Source organism: Notamacropus eugenii, chromosome 4, assembly GCF_028372415.1.
Source record: "Notamacropus eugenii isolate mMacEug1 chromosome 4, mMacEug1.pri_v2, whole genome shotgun sequence".
NCBI lineage: Eukaryota > Metazoa > Chordata > Mammalia > Diprotodontia > Macropodidae > Notamacropus > Notamacropus eugenii.
The window spans coordinates 301,163,304-301,180,520 of NC_092875.1; the positions used below are offsets into that span (position 1 = coordinate 301,163,304).

The following is a 17,217-nucleotide window of genomic DNA, read 5'->3' on the forward strand; positions in this document are numbered from 1 at the left end:
TATCTAATCTGTCTCTTTTTCTGAAACCATGAGTTTAATCACTATACTTCTTCCCAGATATTGTCTTCTCCCTTAAACTCAGTCTCTCTCTATCTCTCTCTCCCCCTCCCCCCCTTCTCTTCTCCTCTCCTCTCCTCTCTTCTCTTCTCTTCCTTTCCCTTCCCTTCCTTCCCTCTCCTCTATAGTAAAGGACTGTACACACAGGCACTTATTATAAGAATGCATTTTCTTCTTCTTAGAAGAAATGCCAGCTTCCTGTTAAAATTAGGGACCAGTAGAGGAAATGTTGCTCAGAAATTCAGTCTAGACCTAGAAGGACTCAGGTACTGACCCTTCCTCCTCTCTACAGAAAGAGACAGGTACACATGCAGAGGTGAGGTGGGCTGTGGCTAGGGCCATATGGAAATAGTTTGCATCTGAGCAGGTTCTTTTCAGGTTCCCCGTGCACAGGGAGTCTGGCCCAAGAATCCAGAGGAAGAAAAGGACCCCATAACCATATGCATCCATGTCAACAGTAGATATAAATACTGTTTTGTGGTCACTGGAAGCAAAGATGAAACAATTCACATTTATTATATGAAAAAGAAGGTAGAACAGGGAGCACTACTGAATCTTAACGGCACAATAAATTTCTTGAAATTCTTTGGTAATGGGCACTTAATCAGTGAAGGAGAATATGGTCTAACTCTTTTATGGACTTATTTATGTTTGAGATACAAAGAGATGGGAATGCTTGAGGTCTATTACAGCATGAACAATGTGATTTTTGTTCTTTTCATGCAACTGACAAATTAGCACTATTGATTGTAACAGACAAGACATTATAAACATGGAGTCATATTGAAGAAAGATCTGCATTCATCAAAAATAGAAAATAAAATGCTCCCATAGTTCAATGCTCCCCTAGTAGAGAGAAGTACGTATTTATCATAATAAACAAGATAGATATCTACCAACTTGAAACTGTATGTTAGTGGTACCATCACCAATGGAAAAAGAATTTCTTTTGTTTCATTTGTTTCTGATTCCATGTTTGCTGTGGTTAGAGATAAAGAAGTTATAAAGTTGTTTGACTGTGATTCACTAAAAGTGACCTGTGAATTTAAGATTCGCAAAAACAAAGTAAAATACACATTCAGCTTTGAAATTCCAGAGTATCATGTTATTATTCCAGCATTAATTAAAGGTTTCATCAAAATAAGAAAATTCCCCCATTTTTACTATGTGAAACAAATACTAAAGTTAGACTCACATGCCTTGGGCAGTGTATAGATAGAGTTATGATGCCAAAAATTAACTTTCTACAAAGATTAACCTTCTCCTATAAACAAAGAAGAACAAGAGTTGAAACTAGTTAAAAAAAAAGAAGAAGAAAAAAGTCTGATAATTCAGTAGGAAAACAATCACAATCCAAGAAACTGGGGTGAGTGAGAATAGTTATAAAACTAACCAAAAACAGAAAGCCCAATGTCAGCCAAGAAAGAACATTGGAAAGTATACTAGAAAAGAATACAAATCACTGAATAGATAATCTTTGTAATGGAATAATTATTCTTCAGATTCTTAATTATTTTTGGTTTTTGAGTAAAAGTAAGGAATTTCTACATATGAGAAATTCATATGGAACATATATGAAAATTTCTTACATTCTAGTGGTTTCTGTGTATTAAGTGTATATCATATAGCAACATAAAACATGCAAAACATTTTTGACATACAAAGTAAATAATGTTTGAATTTACTATCTTTTCAGAAGCCTTCATCACATTCTTTTCGAGTTCAAATGTGAAATGAATAGAGATGAAGATTAGTAAGCCGGGGTGAGAGGCAGAGAGATGGGAAGAAATCAACTCAATGAAAAAAAATATAAATTGCTTTTATTTCAGAAGGAAAATCCAGAATGAAGATGGTTCTTTTTACTGCAGCTCAACTTTTTAGTTTCAGTAGCAAGAGACATACTTAACTAGTTTCATTAAAGTCAGACTTTAATAATTTTACTTATGTTTACCTTTAGGGAAGCTTAAAGCTATCACCATTATTTTCTAACTCATTAAGCACTTGGGAATGCCAGCAAAGTAAACTGATTAGTCTGAGTGCCAGAGGAAAATGGGAGGACAAATAAGGAGAGTATAACAAAAGCACTGGTAAATTCCTCAAGATATTCTGTTCCCAACAGTGGAAAATGAAAAAAGTTCATAAGTAATAGAGGGAAAGGTAACATTCAAAGTGTTGTTTTCATCCCATCTTCCAAGAATGGAAACAAATCTTAGCTGACATGGGAGTCAAGAATCTCAACAAAGATAAAGTGACCTAATACCCAAGCTGCTCATTTCAGCAGGATTCTCTCCTAAGGAGGTTTCTGGCTCTTTTGAAATAGCAGAGCAATAAGAAAGTTGAGTGTTTAATGCAGCTCTACAGATAGCCAAATAATCTGAAGCCCTGTAAAGTTGAACACAGAAAAAGTAAGGAAAATTGAGTTTATTTTTAGCCTGATAGACAGAATACAGGAAAAGTTTTCTGAACTATGTTATAACTTTTTTCTTTCTTTGTAAGGCAGGATTAAAGCAATGGATGTTTATCTAAAGAACAGGTTTTTATAGGTAGGTCATGTTATGTGAGGGTAAAAGGAAATCAAATACTTGAATTTACAAGTAATTGACCTACATGGAAAAAGAATAAAGATGGTATGAATAAAGTCTGGGAAGGCTGGACACCTTTTGTGTTATCTGAAATTTCAGTCTACCCCTTCTGTAATTTTGTGTTATAACTTCTGTCCTCTACGTTGCAATGCCATGTCATTTATAACTTCCATTTAAATAAGTTGAGGCTGTGTCCATGTCTTGACAGAGACAAAATGAACATTAACATGAATGTAATTGAATTGAATTGAATTATATTCTGTTTAACAAGCACTCATTAAGTAATATATACTATATGCCATGCACTGGCTGGGTGCCAAGGATAAGGGGATAGAGACTAGATCTTTGAATTCTTTGGCATAGAGAAGTCCCAGTTGTCTCCACATTATGCCACTTAGACTCTAGCCCTCATCTTCATCCTCTTCCACCTGGACCTTGTATTCTGTCCCTTGTTACCCTGAGCTCTGATAAATGAGTTTTCACTTTAACAGGCCTCAGTGCTACTTCCCAATCCTCTTGACATTCATACTGCTTGTCCCTCCCCTTTAATCCCCTTTTAATAAAGGACTCTGCTTCTCCAAAGATGAAAGGTTATACCATATAGGATTCAATGTTAGTAAGAGTCCACACGGTAATATGGAGTAAAAGTTTCTAGGAAAGTTTAGCATAAAGACCAGGTTAAGACCACTGTTTGCTTAACAATACTCACATTACCTGACTAGATACACAGGTATTAGAAGAACTGTAATCAAACAATACAGTCTGCCCTTGGGCTCCATGTTATAGAGCTACCAGGTATTTTGTTGGCTATTTAAATAGATAAATCCACTAAATTGGGTCTTATGTTGATGAATGAATACTCTTTATAATTTTCCCTTCATATTGGATATAATTTTGCCTGTATATGGAGCTATGTGCCTTTCTTTGCCTTTATATGGAATTCTGGTCTATAGCGAAAATGACTGAGGCAAGTTTCAATGTACTTTAAATGACGTTTGAAAATGTGTGGATGGTCACATCCGCCATATGACTATTTTGCTTAAACTTCAAAGATGCTTAGTTAAAACAAAGGTTCAAGTTATGTCTATTTGTACTTCTTGGTTTTTGTTTTCTAAAACATGCTTTTATTTGAGACTTAATGCAGAAGTACATTCATTTATATAGCAAGTATCTATGAGGAATAGTTGCTGAGAAAGTCTATAGTGAATAACTATATCTATATTTATATAACATTTATTTATCACATAGCATTTATATAGCAAGTATCTATAGTGAATGGCTGAGATAAACGCCTTAATAGCATTTACCTCAAAATGACCTAAATGATTCTCTTGGAGAATGCAAAGGAACGAGGGGGAGGGAAGGAGGGAGTAGGTGTCTTAGTTTCCTCATCTATAAAACAATGTAGCTTTAAAATTCTATAATCCTTTTCAATAACTATACTCTCATTACGTATAGTTTTTATGTTCTTCAGTATAAGAAAGTTCTTATCACTAAAGTCCTTTGGCACTATAATGTTTAAACATCTGAACCAGATTCTCTTTTATCAATGGAAATGCCACTAAAGAAGATGCATTGGAAACTGCCCTGCAGCTGAATGTTCTTCCATATGTGGTCTCCCTCTGAGAATGTAAGAGCTTGAGAGCAGGAGCAGTCTTGAATTTTCTACTTGTATACCCAGCACTTAGAGCAGTGCTTTCATACCTGGCACTTCATAAATGCTTTTTTCATTCATTCATGATATGATTTGTTGGTGAAAATGCAGTGGGATCTCTGCCTTTGGAAATTCAGTATTTTCTTAGGATCATGTAAGTGCAAGCAAACTACCAGTTACATGTACCAGTTGATGATAGAGTGGAGAGAGCACTGGACTGAGAAGCAAAAGGCCATGGTTCTGCCACTCACATGAGACCATGAACAAGTGGTTTACCTTCTCTGTGCTTCCATTTCCTTATCTGTAGAATGAGAGTAACATTTTCATTATCTACTTTATAGTGCTAAAAGGAAAGTGAATTGCCAGGTGGCGACTGTATAAAATCTCTATACGTGACATTTCAAAATAAAGTTATAGTCATTTTTTAAAAGTACAACTGTGTTAATGCTATTAAGTGAACAGTAGGGAACTTTGAATTCAGTATAGGAATCGCTTTTACATATCCTTGAGATGACAATCTAACCTTTGTGTCAAGGGATGGGCACTGACTACTTTGTAAGGTGCTCTACATCTCTATTCCAAAGCTCTTATGTTGATAAATCAATATTCCTTATAATGTTTCTTATGCCTCCAGTTCTGCTTCTAGAGCAGAAGAAAATTGGAATACATTAAGAAACCTATAATGCCATTCCCCTCAAAAATTCTTTAATACCAGCTTCCAATTTAAAATTATATCCTTTAAAGCCAGAAGTGGCCTTGGAGGTCTTATCTACTCCCATCATTTTACAGATAAGGAAACTACCCTAATAGAAAGGTTAAGGGACTAGGTTTTTATGGATACCAAATAGCTATAGTGTTAGACTTGGGCCAAGATCTTCTGACAGCAAAACCAGTGTTCTGTTCTCTACATTGCAACGCCACATCATTTGTAAGTTCATTTAAGTAAGTTGAGGCTGTGTCCATGTCTTGATAGAGACAAAGGGAACATTAACATGAATGTAATTGAATTATACTTTGTTTAAAAAGCACTCATTAAGTAATATATATATACTATAGGCCATGCACTGGCTAGGTGCCAAGGATAAGGGAATACAGATTGGATCTTTGAATTCTTTGACACAGAGAAGTCTCAGTCATCTCCACATTATGCCACTTATACTCCAGCCCTCATCTTCATCCCCTTCCATCTGAACCTTGTATTCTGCCCCTTGTTACCCTGAGCTCTGATAAATGAGTTTTCACTCTAACAGGCCTCAGTGCTACTTCCCAACCCTTTCTACATTCATATTGCTTGTCCCTCCCCTTTACCTGTAGACTTCCCCATTAGAATGTGATTGAGGGGAATCTCCAGCACTTGTCCTGGCTTATAATGAGCACTTAGTCAATGATCTTCTGTCCCTAGATGAGGGAAACTTCTCTACTAATGCAAGTTGGCACCTTATCTACAATTTACAGCTTTGAAAAGTTGACTAGAACACAAGCGAGTTTAAGTGACTCACCCAGGGACAGGATCAGAAGTGGGATTTGAGCCTTGTTCTTCCTTCATTGAAGACAGATTTCCACCCACTGCTAAAAATATAAAGAAAGCCAGTCTGGAAAGTCTTCAATGTCAAGGTACTTATATTCTATTACAGAGAAACCACATGTACATATAAAATTAAGTAGAACATACAAAATAACATCTGATGAAGTAATAAGGCAGTAGATTGTCAAATCCTTCACAAGAAATGTTTTTTTAATTTTAATTTTAACTAATCTTTTTCAGCTAAAAAGCTGTTTTCTCCCCCATACTAGAAAAAAAAGGAAAGAAAAGGAAACCTTTATAAAATATATTAATAGTCAAACAAAACCAATTCCCTTATTGGCCATATCCAAAAAAATATATACCTCATTCTGCATACTGAGTTCATGTTTCAGAAGGTGGGTTATATGCTTTCTCTTTAGTCCTCTGGAATCATGTTTGGTCAAGCAATGGTAATATGATAACTGTCAATCCTTAGGAAAGAGGTGAATAGGCATACCTGCAGAATGGAACACAGCAGGTCCCTGGTCCTACCTAATGATCAAGACAATCCCCTGGGACCTGGCTGGTCACAGAGGAGTAACACGTATCTGGGGGACTCAGTCTCCAATCCTTAGAAAGGTCAGCCCTGACCACCTGGGTTTGGCTTGAAATGTAATAGGTACACATTTTCTTATATGTTAAACACATTTAAAGAATCTTTTCTCTGTTTTTGTATACAGTAGTGATATTTGAATACCTGCACTTTTTAATAAATAATAAAATTATATTTTTTCTAAAAAAAAAAAAGAGCTAGACTTGAAACTCTGTCTTGACTGAATCAGAGTACAAAGCGGATAGAATTCCTACTTCTCTGGACAAGAGCTATTAGAAAACACTCCAGCCTATGCCAAGAGTAGATTAGATAGAAATTTTAAAAATAATAATAGTAACTCCCAAATCATTTGGGTTTGAAGAATGTGGATCAGGCTGAAACTTAATAATCATCCAGAACTGAAGAATCACTTAGAGAGATTTTTTCCTATCTTTCTATGTACTTCGTGCCTCTGAGAAGTTGGAGCCTGTATAAATCTTTACACCTGTAGTGAAATAACTTTGATGAACTCATGACAATTGATCCAAAAGCATGTTGCTGGTAAAAATGTAATCATTTAGAAAGGTACAGAAGTTAAAGGGAAAGGTTATATTCCTAATAGTTTAACCCCAAAATAGAGCTCCAAATTTCTGCTGGGGACAGTGGTAGTAATAGCCACACTTTGTAGAAAAGCTGCCTATTCAATTCACATACAAAGTCATCCTAGGTGACCTAATCTGAAGCAAGGATATAGTAATTTATATTACTTGCCCTTTACTAGCAGTTAGGTGGCACAGTGACTAGAACACTGTGTCTAGAACCAGGAAGACTTATTTTCCTGAGTTCAAATCCCACCTCAGATACTTACCAGCAGTGTGACCAGAGGCAAGTCACTTAACCCTGTTTGCCTCAGTTTCTCATCTGTAAAATGAGCTGGAGAAGGAAATGGCAAACCACTGCTATATTTTTTTTACAAGAAAATGCCAAATGAGGTCATGAAGAGACTGACTAAATGACTAAAAAAATGACAGAACCACAAAATTCTCTCTTCTACATGACAGCCGATCAAATACTTGAAGACTACTGTCATGCCCTTCCAGTCAAGTATTTTCTTCTCTGAGATACATATCCTCCTGTCTTTCAACCAATCCTTTAAGTCCCAACAACAACAAAAATTACTTGCTCTTAAACTCAGCCTTTCTCAATTCAAAACGCACCTCTAAATGCTTCTCTATTAATCTTGAATAAATGATATGCCGATAGCAATTAGCTGGGATCACCCTCTTTGTCCCATATCATACTTTTCCTGTGTTGCTTTTGCTCCAGCATATCCTCATGTTCCCTTTTACAACATTTTCACTTCCCCTCTACATTTTTGTGAATTTATTCAGCTCTGTGAAGTTAATGCAAGCCCTCATTATAAAAATATCAAGAAATAAAAATTCATTTAGGACAGATACATCTTCTGCAAGAGTGCTAATTTTTTGCTCCAAGACAAAATTGGCAGAGCCCCACCTGTGCCCGATGAGACAGGCACAAAGTCAATGGTACCAAAGAAAACTGTGCAGCTCAAGAGATTCTAATAATCTAGGTTACTTACCCTTTATAAATTACAGTTAACAAGTTTAGGAGGACCAGAATTCTTAACTGAAATGTTAAATAGATTCTTGGTAGGAGGACTACAACAATCTTTTAGCTTAGATCCCTTTTATGTAATACTACTGTATAATTATTTTATTTCCCTCCACCTGGAAACAAGTCATTCCTAATTGGTGTCAGCTTCTACCTGCTAGAAGAATGCATATATCTTTGGGGATTCAGCAATTGCTTAAAGCTTTGTTGTCAAAACCCTTTAGCTTGTCATATCCCACACGGTTCTAGTTAATTTACCTAAGACTTTTATCTTATCTTACTCCACACAGTCCTGGCCATTCCCTATCTCCTTCTTGTCTTAGTTCTGGTGCTGCAGTGTGTCAACCCAAGACATTTGGCCTGACAGTCAAATACTTGAACTGTTATCTTAAACATTCATTGGCTAACAAGTTTGAGAAGGAGAATTAAAGAAATGACTTAAGACTCCAAGATCAGAATATGGGAATCTCAAAGTCAAAAGGGAGCTCAGAGGTTAGTTAGTTCACACTGTTCGTGCTGATGTTCAGTCATTTTCAGTCTTTTCTGACTCTTTATGACCTCATTTGGGGTTTTCTTGGCAAAAACACTGGAGTAGTCTTGTCACTTTCTTCCCCAGACCATTTTACAGATGAGAAAACTGAGATAAACAGGGTTAAATTATTGGGCAATGGTCATGAGGATAGTAAGTGTTTCAGACTAGATTTGAGCTCAGGTCTTCCTGACTACAGGCCTGACTTTCTATCCACTGTACCACCCAGTACCCTAGTCTATACTGTACCTGAATAGAAATCCCCTCTACAATACCTGAGAAGTGATCATCCCGGGGCTGCTTGAAAAATCTCAGGGATAAAGATTCACTGCTTTATTAGGTAATCCATTCCACTTTTGACCAGCCATAAATTGTCAGAAAATGTTTCCTTTCACTGAGCTGAAATGTGCCTTTCTGATAATTCTAGCTGTCTGAATTCTGGCTGCTGGACAAGCATAACGAACAAAGAACCATACATCTAGAGACAGAAGGAACCTTAGATATTATCTAGTCTAATCTTCTCCTTTTATAGATGAGGAAATAGAGGCCAAGAAAGTTTAAGTTCTCTGAGGTCACATAACTAGTGCATGGAAAGGACCAGAATCAAACTCAAATTGGAAACAACTCCAAATCAGTCCCTGTTTCCATTGTACAATGCTATTTCTTCACAGGCTAATTCCTATTCCACATGATATCATAGTCAAAGAAAAGTAAATTAGAACATCCCTGAGTTTTCATCTAACACTCATCAAGCTAGTAAAGATGCTAAGGGATGGGAAAATTCATTGTTAGAGAAGTCATGGGAAAACAAGCACTCTAATTCACTGCTGATGGGGTTGTGATCAGTTCAACCATTCAGCAAACCAACTGAAAGTCAGGAAAAGCTATTAAACTGTTCCTCCCCTTTGACCTAGAGAGCCTCTCACTGAGACTGGATGGCAAGGAAGTTATTTTCAGCAAAGACACAAAAAAGATATATAGTATCAAAAATGCTCACAGCAGCATTATGTGAAAATAAAAAATGGGAACAACATGTCCCCAGTGATTACTGGATGGATGAACAATTAATAATCCTTGGAACTGTAAGTCTAGAGCTAGAAGGTACCTGAGCCAACTCTTTCCTTTCAAGGACAACAACACTGAGGTCCGGAAGGGTTTTCGGGGGTGGGGAACCTAAGGCCTCTAGGTCACATGGATTCAGCCAAAGGGACTCACTTGAGAACCTAGAGAGCTGCATGTGGCCTCGAGGCCTCGGATCCCCACTCCTGGGTCCCCATTTAACGCGGGTTAAATGTAAAGGTCAAACAGGTAGTATGTAGTATAATCAAGATTCAAACTTGAGTCCTATGTCTCCAAACTGAGTGATTCCCTCCACTGCACCTAATATATTAATTAGTGTCACAGAATATCGTCATGGGCTAAGGAATGACAAATATAAAGAATTCAAAGGAACTTATAAAGTGATTTGGAGCCAAAAGAACAATATACATAATGATTAGAAAAACATAAATAAAGCCAACATGGAAAAGCAACAAACTCTGATAAAACACACTGGTCAACATGAAGTCCCACTTGCTGAGTTGCTTTCAGTCATGTCTGACTCTTCAGGACCCCATCTGGGGTTTTCTTAGTGAAAATACTGGAGTGGTTTGCCATTTCCTTCTCCAGCTCATTTTGGAGATAAGAAACTGATGCCAACGGGGTTAAGTGACTTGCCCAGGGTCACAGAACTACTAAGTTTCTGAGGATAGATTGGAACTATGGCTTTCTATACACTGTACCACCTAGCTGCACCATTAGTCCCGTATTGTCAAAGTATGTACCTCATCTTCATGTTCTCAATTAATAAGTCAACTTATTTTAGGGAATGTGTTTGTTAGGGAGTTTGTTTGGATGTTTATTGAGAAATATAGATTATATCAAAGCAAAATATATCAATAAGTTAAAAGTAAAGAATGACAACAAAACAAAAACAAAATAATTGAAACCAAGTATTCTTTTCTGAAGTTCAAATGTCCTTAGTTCTTTCGACTAGTCTTTACAGAGCACCATTTTGAGTTTTTAATATTCTTAACCAAATTAGGTATTCTCATCTGGACACATTTTAGTTTACCAGTGTCTTAGGAGGCAATCTGGTAGAGTCCACGATGAGGACTCAAGTACCAGTTCTCCAACTTCATACCAGAGTATCCTTGAGCAAGTCACTTAACCTCTTAGATTGAAATTTCTTCATCCATGAGATGAAACTAATAAACTGATTGATCTAGGTGGCCTCAAAGGTGCCTTTCATCTCTGCATCTATTATCTATGGTTGTTGCATAGGACTGAACACAATATTCCACATGAAGTCGAATAGAAAACAGCAAGGCTTATCACCTATTTGATTAGGTACACTATGTTTCCACTAACATTATTTATGACTGCTGGGATTACCTTTTCTGGTTGCCAGGTCATGTTGCTGACTCATAATGAACTGGCAGTTCACAGAAACCTCCAGGACCCTTTCAACAAGAACTGTTGTATAACCAAACTCTCCCCATTCTATAACATTATTCCAAGGAACACTCCATTTCCTATGCTAAATCTAAGAGTAATTTCCAGCACTTTCAGTAAATTCCAGCAATTTCATCTTCCTTCATACTTAGATCACCCCACATTCTTTATCTATGCTGTAATTATTTGTCATTGATGAAAACAGTCAAAACACAATCTCTGGAGGTCATTAAAAATATTCTCTTTGCACTCCACACTTGCTAGAAAGAGATCCCCCCCCCTTTCTGTTTCTTTAGGTTGTTCACTTACATGGTTGTGGCTGTCATATATTCTGATAACCTCCATTTTGCTGAATATACTTGTGGACGCTGGTCCTCTGTCTCTGAGGACTAAAGTTTTATTTGCTGCAGAACTTCCACAACTTTTTTTTTTTGCTCATTAGTTTTGGTTTCTGTGATCCACAGTTAGCAGACAATTGCCAAAACCAAAAAATAAATAACAACTGCTTTAGCTATTGTCTGCAAGAAAGCTCAGTATGCAGAAATCCAATTTTCTATTATTTAATCACTTGGAAGACAGCTGACAAAGCTGTCTTAACACATTCTCACCTGTGATCCTCAGAACAGTCCTGTGAGGTCTATACTACAGGCATTATTATAAGAAAACTTGAGAGTCAGAGGGCTTAAATAACCTGCACATTCCATACAGCTGCTAAAGTGATGGAGGCTGAATTCAAACTCTAGTTTCTCATAACTCCAGATTTTAAGCTTGCAATGTACAAGCCTGATTCAGGCCAGTTTACAAGAATGTCTAGCTCAGATATTGGAAAGAAAAAGAGATGGTCAGCAAAGAGGTTCATTTAGCCAAAGCACAGAAAGGACATGAATGAGAACACAGCACCTGATCTTATAGACCTTTCTCTCTTCCACATGGATGGGCCTTTTTATCCCCACCAGGAAGCCCTAGTCTAAGGTGTCAACACTGTCCAAATGACCGAAGAACCACAGCAGCTCTGCAACTGTTGTTAACTCAATAAAAAAACCAAAGAGCTCACACAGGTTGTCAAAACCACTTAGAATTAACTCTAAAAAATAAAATAAAACAAAATAACATCAAAGAAATAACAATGGTCATAAGCAGAAAACTTTCTTTATTCCATTGGAGGAGGGAAACTAGACACATGTGTAGGGGTTCCTTCTCGTAGGAGACCTTTTAGTGTAGACAATCTCAGTATATATGCTGGTAGCTATGGCATGGGCACTATGCAGTGAGTTGTAGCCCTGACAATGGAGGGGTAACAGCAACAATGAGACAGGTTTGATTCATAGCAGGGCTTCATGACCAGAACATGAGTACTACAAGTGCTTGGGGACAACCTGATGCTGGTATAAAACAACTCTGGAATTTTGCTGTGACTGAGAGCATCCAGAAAGTGAGCTCAAACAATTGTTGTTATGTCAAGCTCAAGGCACAGCTTGCTTGCTGGGCCTTAGCTGTGGAAAGCATGGTGTCTCTTAGTAGTAAAAAGAGAGGAATCATCTTGGCATGGGGATCCTGATAAAGGTCACCAGGTCTGAGGATACTAGCAAGCTGTATCAATGGCTACCTGGTTGGAACCTTAGTCCATTGGGATTCTCAGTACTCTAGAATAGCCTTCTTGCTTTTCTAAAGAAAAAAAACTAGCCTAATCTACATGGGAGCAGGAGGGGAAGGGGTAAAGGACCAGCTCTATCACAAAACTCTTTCATTTGGCTCAGTTCAAAAATTCACTTAAGTGTGTGATATGAAGATTAACTCAGGAGAATCATCTTCCACTTCAAAAAACATTAAGGATTCAAAAAGATATATGTATACAAGCTTATGGTAAAGACTACATACAAGTATCTCAACTAAGAAGCTACAAAGGCACATTATAACAGAACAAAAAGTGCATGTAACCTATATGGTGTTGAGAAGTAATCAATACTCTCAAAGAAAGCTACATTAGGACAATTAATGTTAGCTATCATTTATCTGAGTGCTTTAAAGTTTGCAAAGAATTTACAAATATCTCATTTTATCCTCATAACAACCCTGAGAGCTAGGTGTTTCTTATTATTCTATTTTACAGATGAGAAAACTGAGGCAAACAGAGGTGAAGTGACCTGACTAGTGCGACACAGCATGAGGCTTAATTTGAACTCAGGTTTTCCTGACCCCAAGTCCAATATCCTATCCACTGTGCCACCAAACTGACAATAAGAATACACTCCAGATGGCATTTAAAATATGTCACCTATGTCATGCTATAAGGTTAGTGCACCCATTTCCCAGGTGAAGATGTCTCCCTATTCAATAATTCTGAGCCTATACCACTATCTGAGCTTGGCTTCAATGCCTAGCATTATGTAGGCTAGTAATCAACGACTGAATGCCTCCACCAGGCTGTTGGTGCCAGAAACTGTTTTTACAATTCTCCTAAGGATTGTAGTAGCACCCAGTTGGTTATTTCCAATATTTTATTTTACCCACTTATTGATATACCCTAACTTGCCTTTGTAGAAACTCTCTTAAGCCAACAGTCAGTCAGCCATTGCAAGTTCAGCTGTTTGAACTTGCTCATAGAACCTTGTCAATCAATGGGGGATGAGGTGGGACAAATGCCTAAGGTGGAATTTCCCTTTCAGCAAAATCAAATGTGTCCCTATAGTAAGACCCAAAGCAGTAGAAGATTGTCTATAATGAACCAATACTAAATATGCTGCGGAGTTAGTTTACCACACTCTAGCAACATGCTGCCTCTTAACTGTTCCTTTTTGTTGTACCCTCTTGCTGTATGTAGATCAGGTTTCTTACAAGTCTTGCCTCTTCTCCATCCTGGGATCTTCTATTTCCCACTTCCTTCTGCATCATGTGCCAAGGTCTTCTGTCAGGAAAAAGGGATGAGATGAATATAAACTGAAAAGCATTCCTATTGCTATTTGGCATGGAAAATACTTTTATCAGCTGTGACAAGGGCTCCTGGTGGCCATGCCAAATCGGGATGTTAAGAAAGTGCATTAGGACAAGAAGTTCAAAACTCTTCCTACTTAGCCCAATCCTATCTAAATTGGGTTCTCACTCTAGGGTAAAATCCTTAATGGAATTCCGAAAGATAACTGTAGTGCATTCTCCTCCTGCTTTTTTTGGTAGCTCCTTTTCTTTGTAGACTCTGAATTTTAAAGTGTAAAAAGTTTATATTTTTAGTTTGTACCACTCATAATTCTTTCTAATTCTTTCTCATATCATATTTAGTTCTTTCCCTCAGGTCAGCATAAAAAATTCTTAAAAGAAACATATGCTTTCTTTATTAACACATTTGTAAGTAAATGGATTTTAAAATAATTGTTTTGAAAATAAATTCCCATTAAGGGAGAGGCTTAGTGAGTCAATATCTAACCTAGTTCCATGAATCAAGATATGTTGATTGTAACCATGATCCTGCCACCTAATTAGCTGAATAAGTTACAAAACCATAGTTCTATTTTTTTATCTATAACCCACAGTAGGCTTGTTAGCCTACTTCCCAGGGTAGACTTGGGACAAACACATTGGATTCTATCTCAATGATATGAACCCAACAAATTCTATATTTTACTTTACTTTTAATTTTTTTTAACTTTTTTGCTTATTTTTTATTTTGTTTTACTTTAATGACCCTGTGCATTTGGCACAGAAACAAGAAACATGAGGTTCAATTCAACCATTTATCTGGAATTTAATAAATTCCCTTAGTGTTTCAGGATGTATTATATATGTTCTATAAACCAATCACCAATGCTTATGCTTTTCTGTTATATTGATAATGAGAGCTAGAGTGACATGGCCTATCTAACAGGAAGACTTGGGTTCAGCTTCTGATTCTGACACATATTGGCTGTATGACTACAGCTGGACAAGTCACTTAACTTCATAATAACTCTCTAAGATTAAAAATTTCAGGGGAGGCACCCAACTAGAATAGGTATAGGGAATTTCCTCACCCAAAAGTTTCCTATACTAATTAAATCACAATTCCATTCTTTTGTTCTATTCTCGTTATGAGATATGGATATGAGATACGTCTTTAAAAGCTGTATAGAAGGAAAGGCCTTATGAGGTTGATTTATGTAATTTCATATTTAGATGTTAAGAATTTATTTGGATACACATAAATAAATTTACAGCTACCAGTTAGAAAATGTAGGGAAACAAGTCTAAATTTCTATTCAAATATTCATGTTACAAAGCAGGAGACCAAATACATATTCATAAAAAGTATCCTACTTTTGAAACAAAGTTATGTTTAAGTACAGTAAGGAAAAGACAATGAGAAAGGAAGGAGGGTAGAGAGAATTATAGGCCAATTGTAATGTGTTCCTGCAACACAACTCATGAAAGAGAAGAAAGTAGCTGGAAAATTCTGCAACTATTTTTAGGCTGTGATTTTCTCTTATTTGCACTCCTACACTCCTTTGATATTTAACTCAAAAATCTCTGTAGATCTTTGGAAAAAGAACGAAAAAGCAAAACGGCTTCATACACCAGAATCAGTGAAGAACAAATGTTACTAAAAGACATAAAAATCTGAAGTCTAGGGAGACCCTTTCTCCTGGGTGTTTATGCAAGATACAAAATATGTTCACATGAAGTCCATCAAAATATACAAGCTATCCAGCAAGACCATTCCAGTCTGTCTGTCATGGAAATACAGGGAGGAAACACAAGAAATGCAGAGTGGTAGTTCAGATAAACTAGACTGAAAAACTAGATCGTATTATATATGTTTAGATCTTTGTAATATAACCCCAGAATTTTTTATGATTTGTTACTGAATGTCACATTACAACTTCAAAATCATATAATTGTCTGATATAGACAACTTATGATCCTACTGTGTTTTTTGATTACAAGTCAAAAAGTATATTTTTAAATGCCTACTATATGCCAGGCCCCATGCTAAATGCTGAGGATACAAAGAAAGGTAAAAGATACTCTGGGCTCTTAAAGAGCTCACAGTCTAATGAGGGAGAAGACATGCAAACAAGTCATGTACAGATAAGATGTGTACAGAATAAAATGGATAAATCAAAAGAACAGGTATCATAATTGAGGGGGATCAGGAAAGGATTCCTGGAAAAGGTGTGAATTAAACTGCAACTTAAAGGAAGCAAGGAAGCCAGGGATTAAAACAAAGTATTTGACTCAGGAGAACAAAATGATGGCTTGAAGGCTCATCTGAAACAAGATATCTACATTAATATTTGACAATTATATGAGATTCCACAACACATATAGTGGCATGGATAAATTTGTTTATTTATTAGCAACATTAAACAAAGCATTAAGGTACAAAAGAGAGGGAAGGGTTCACCAGTGCCATGAAGAATAGAAGATGGATCCCATATTAACAAAGAGTTTCTCCAAATGATCTACTTGGCCAAGGACATTATGCTCATTGTAGGTTGATCATCTTGCCTCAAAATGTCACAGAGCCCACTAACTGAGATCTATCAACACTTAAAAAAGACTGAAGTAGCTATCCACATGTGGACAATTTTCCTACATAATTTCTTGAAACACTATATCATCTTTTCATACCCTATCTTCAAGTTCAGTAGTCTTATTTTATAGCACTCTTATAGATTCTTTCATGAGAATTCTAATTTCATTTTAATTTACTCCAATTAATTTTCCATCTGCTTCTGTATTTTGGGAGCTTCTAATTCTACTATTCTCTTTTTCAGAGAATACAATGATTTGGAGAATCTCTTTTTCTTTCATTAAAAAATCTCCTCCTCATGAGACTTACTGATTTCTTCCCTAAGAACTCTGTTTTCTCTTTTTTTCATATCTTCAGAAAATCTTCTATTGCTTTTCTAAACCATTCTGACAATTCCTAGAGTTATTCCATTGACATTTCAGGGAATCCTGTAGAATGTGTTATAATTCTTTTATCATCTTTCCTTTGCTGCAAAACATTGTTCAGTCATTTCAGTCTTGTCTGACTCCTTATGTGTAACCCCATATGTAAGTTTCTTGACGAAGATACTGAAATGGTTGGTCATTTCTTTACCCAGCTCCTTTTACAGATCAGATACTGATGCAAACAAGGGTAAGTGATTTGCCCAAGGCCACATAGCTAGTAAGTATATGAGGCCAGATTTTAACTCTGGA

At 36.6% G+C, this 17,217-nt stretch overlaps 1 pseudogene; it reads left to right on the plus strand.

Annotated features, from left to right (window-relative positions):
- The first annotated feature begins 399 nt into the window (after positions 1-399).
- On the plus strand, positions 400-1,358 carry LOC140502523 (p21-activated protein kinase-interacting protein 1 pseudogene; annotated as a pseudogene).
- The last annotated feature ends 15,859 nt before the right edge of the window (positions 1,359-17,217 follow it).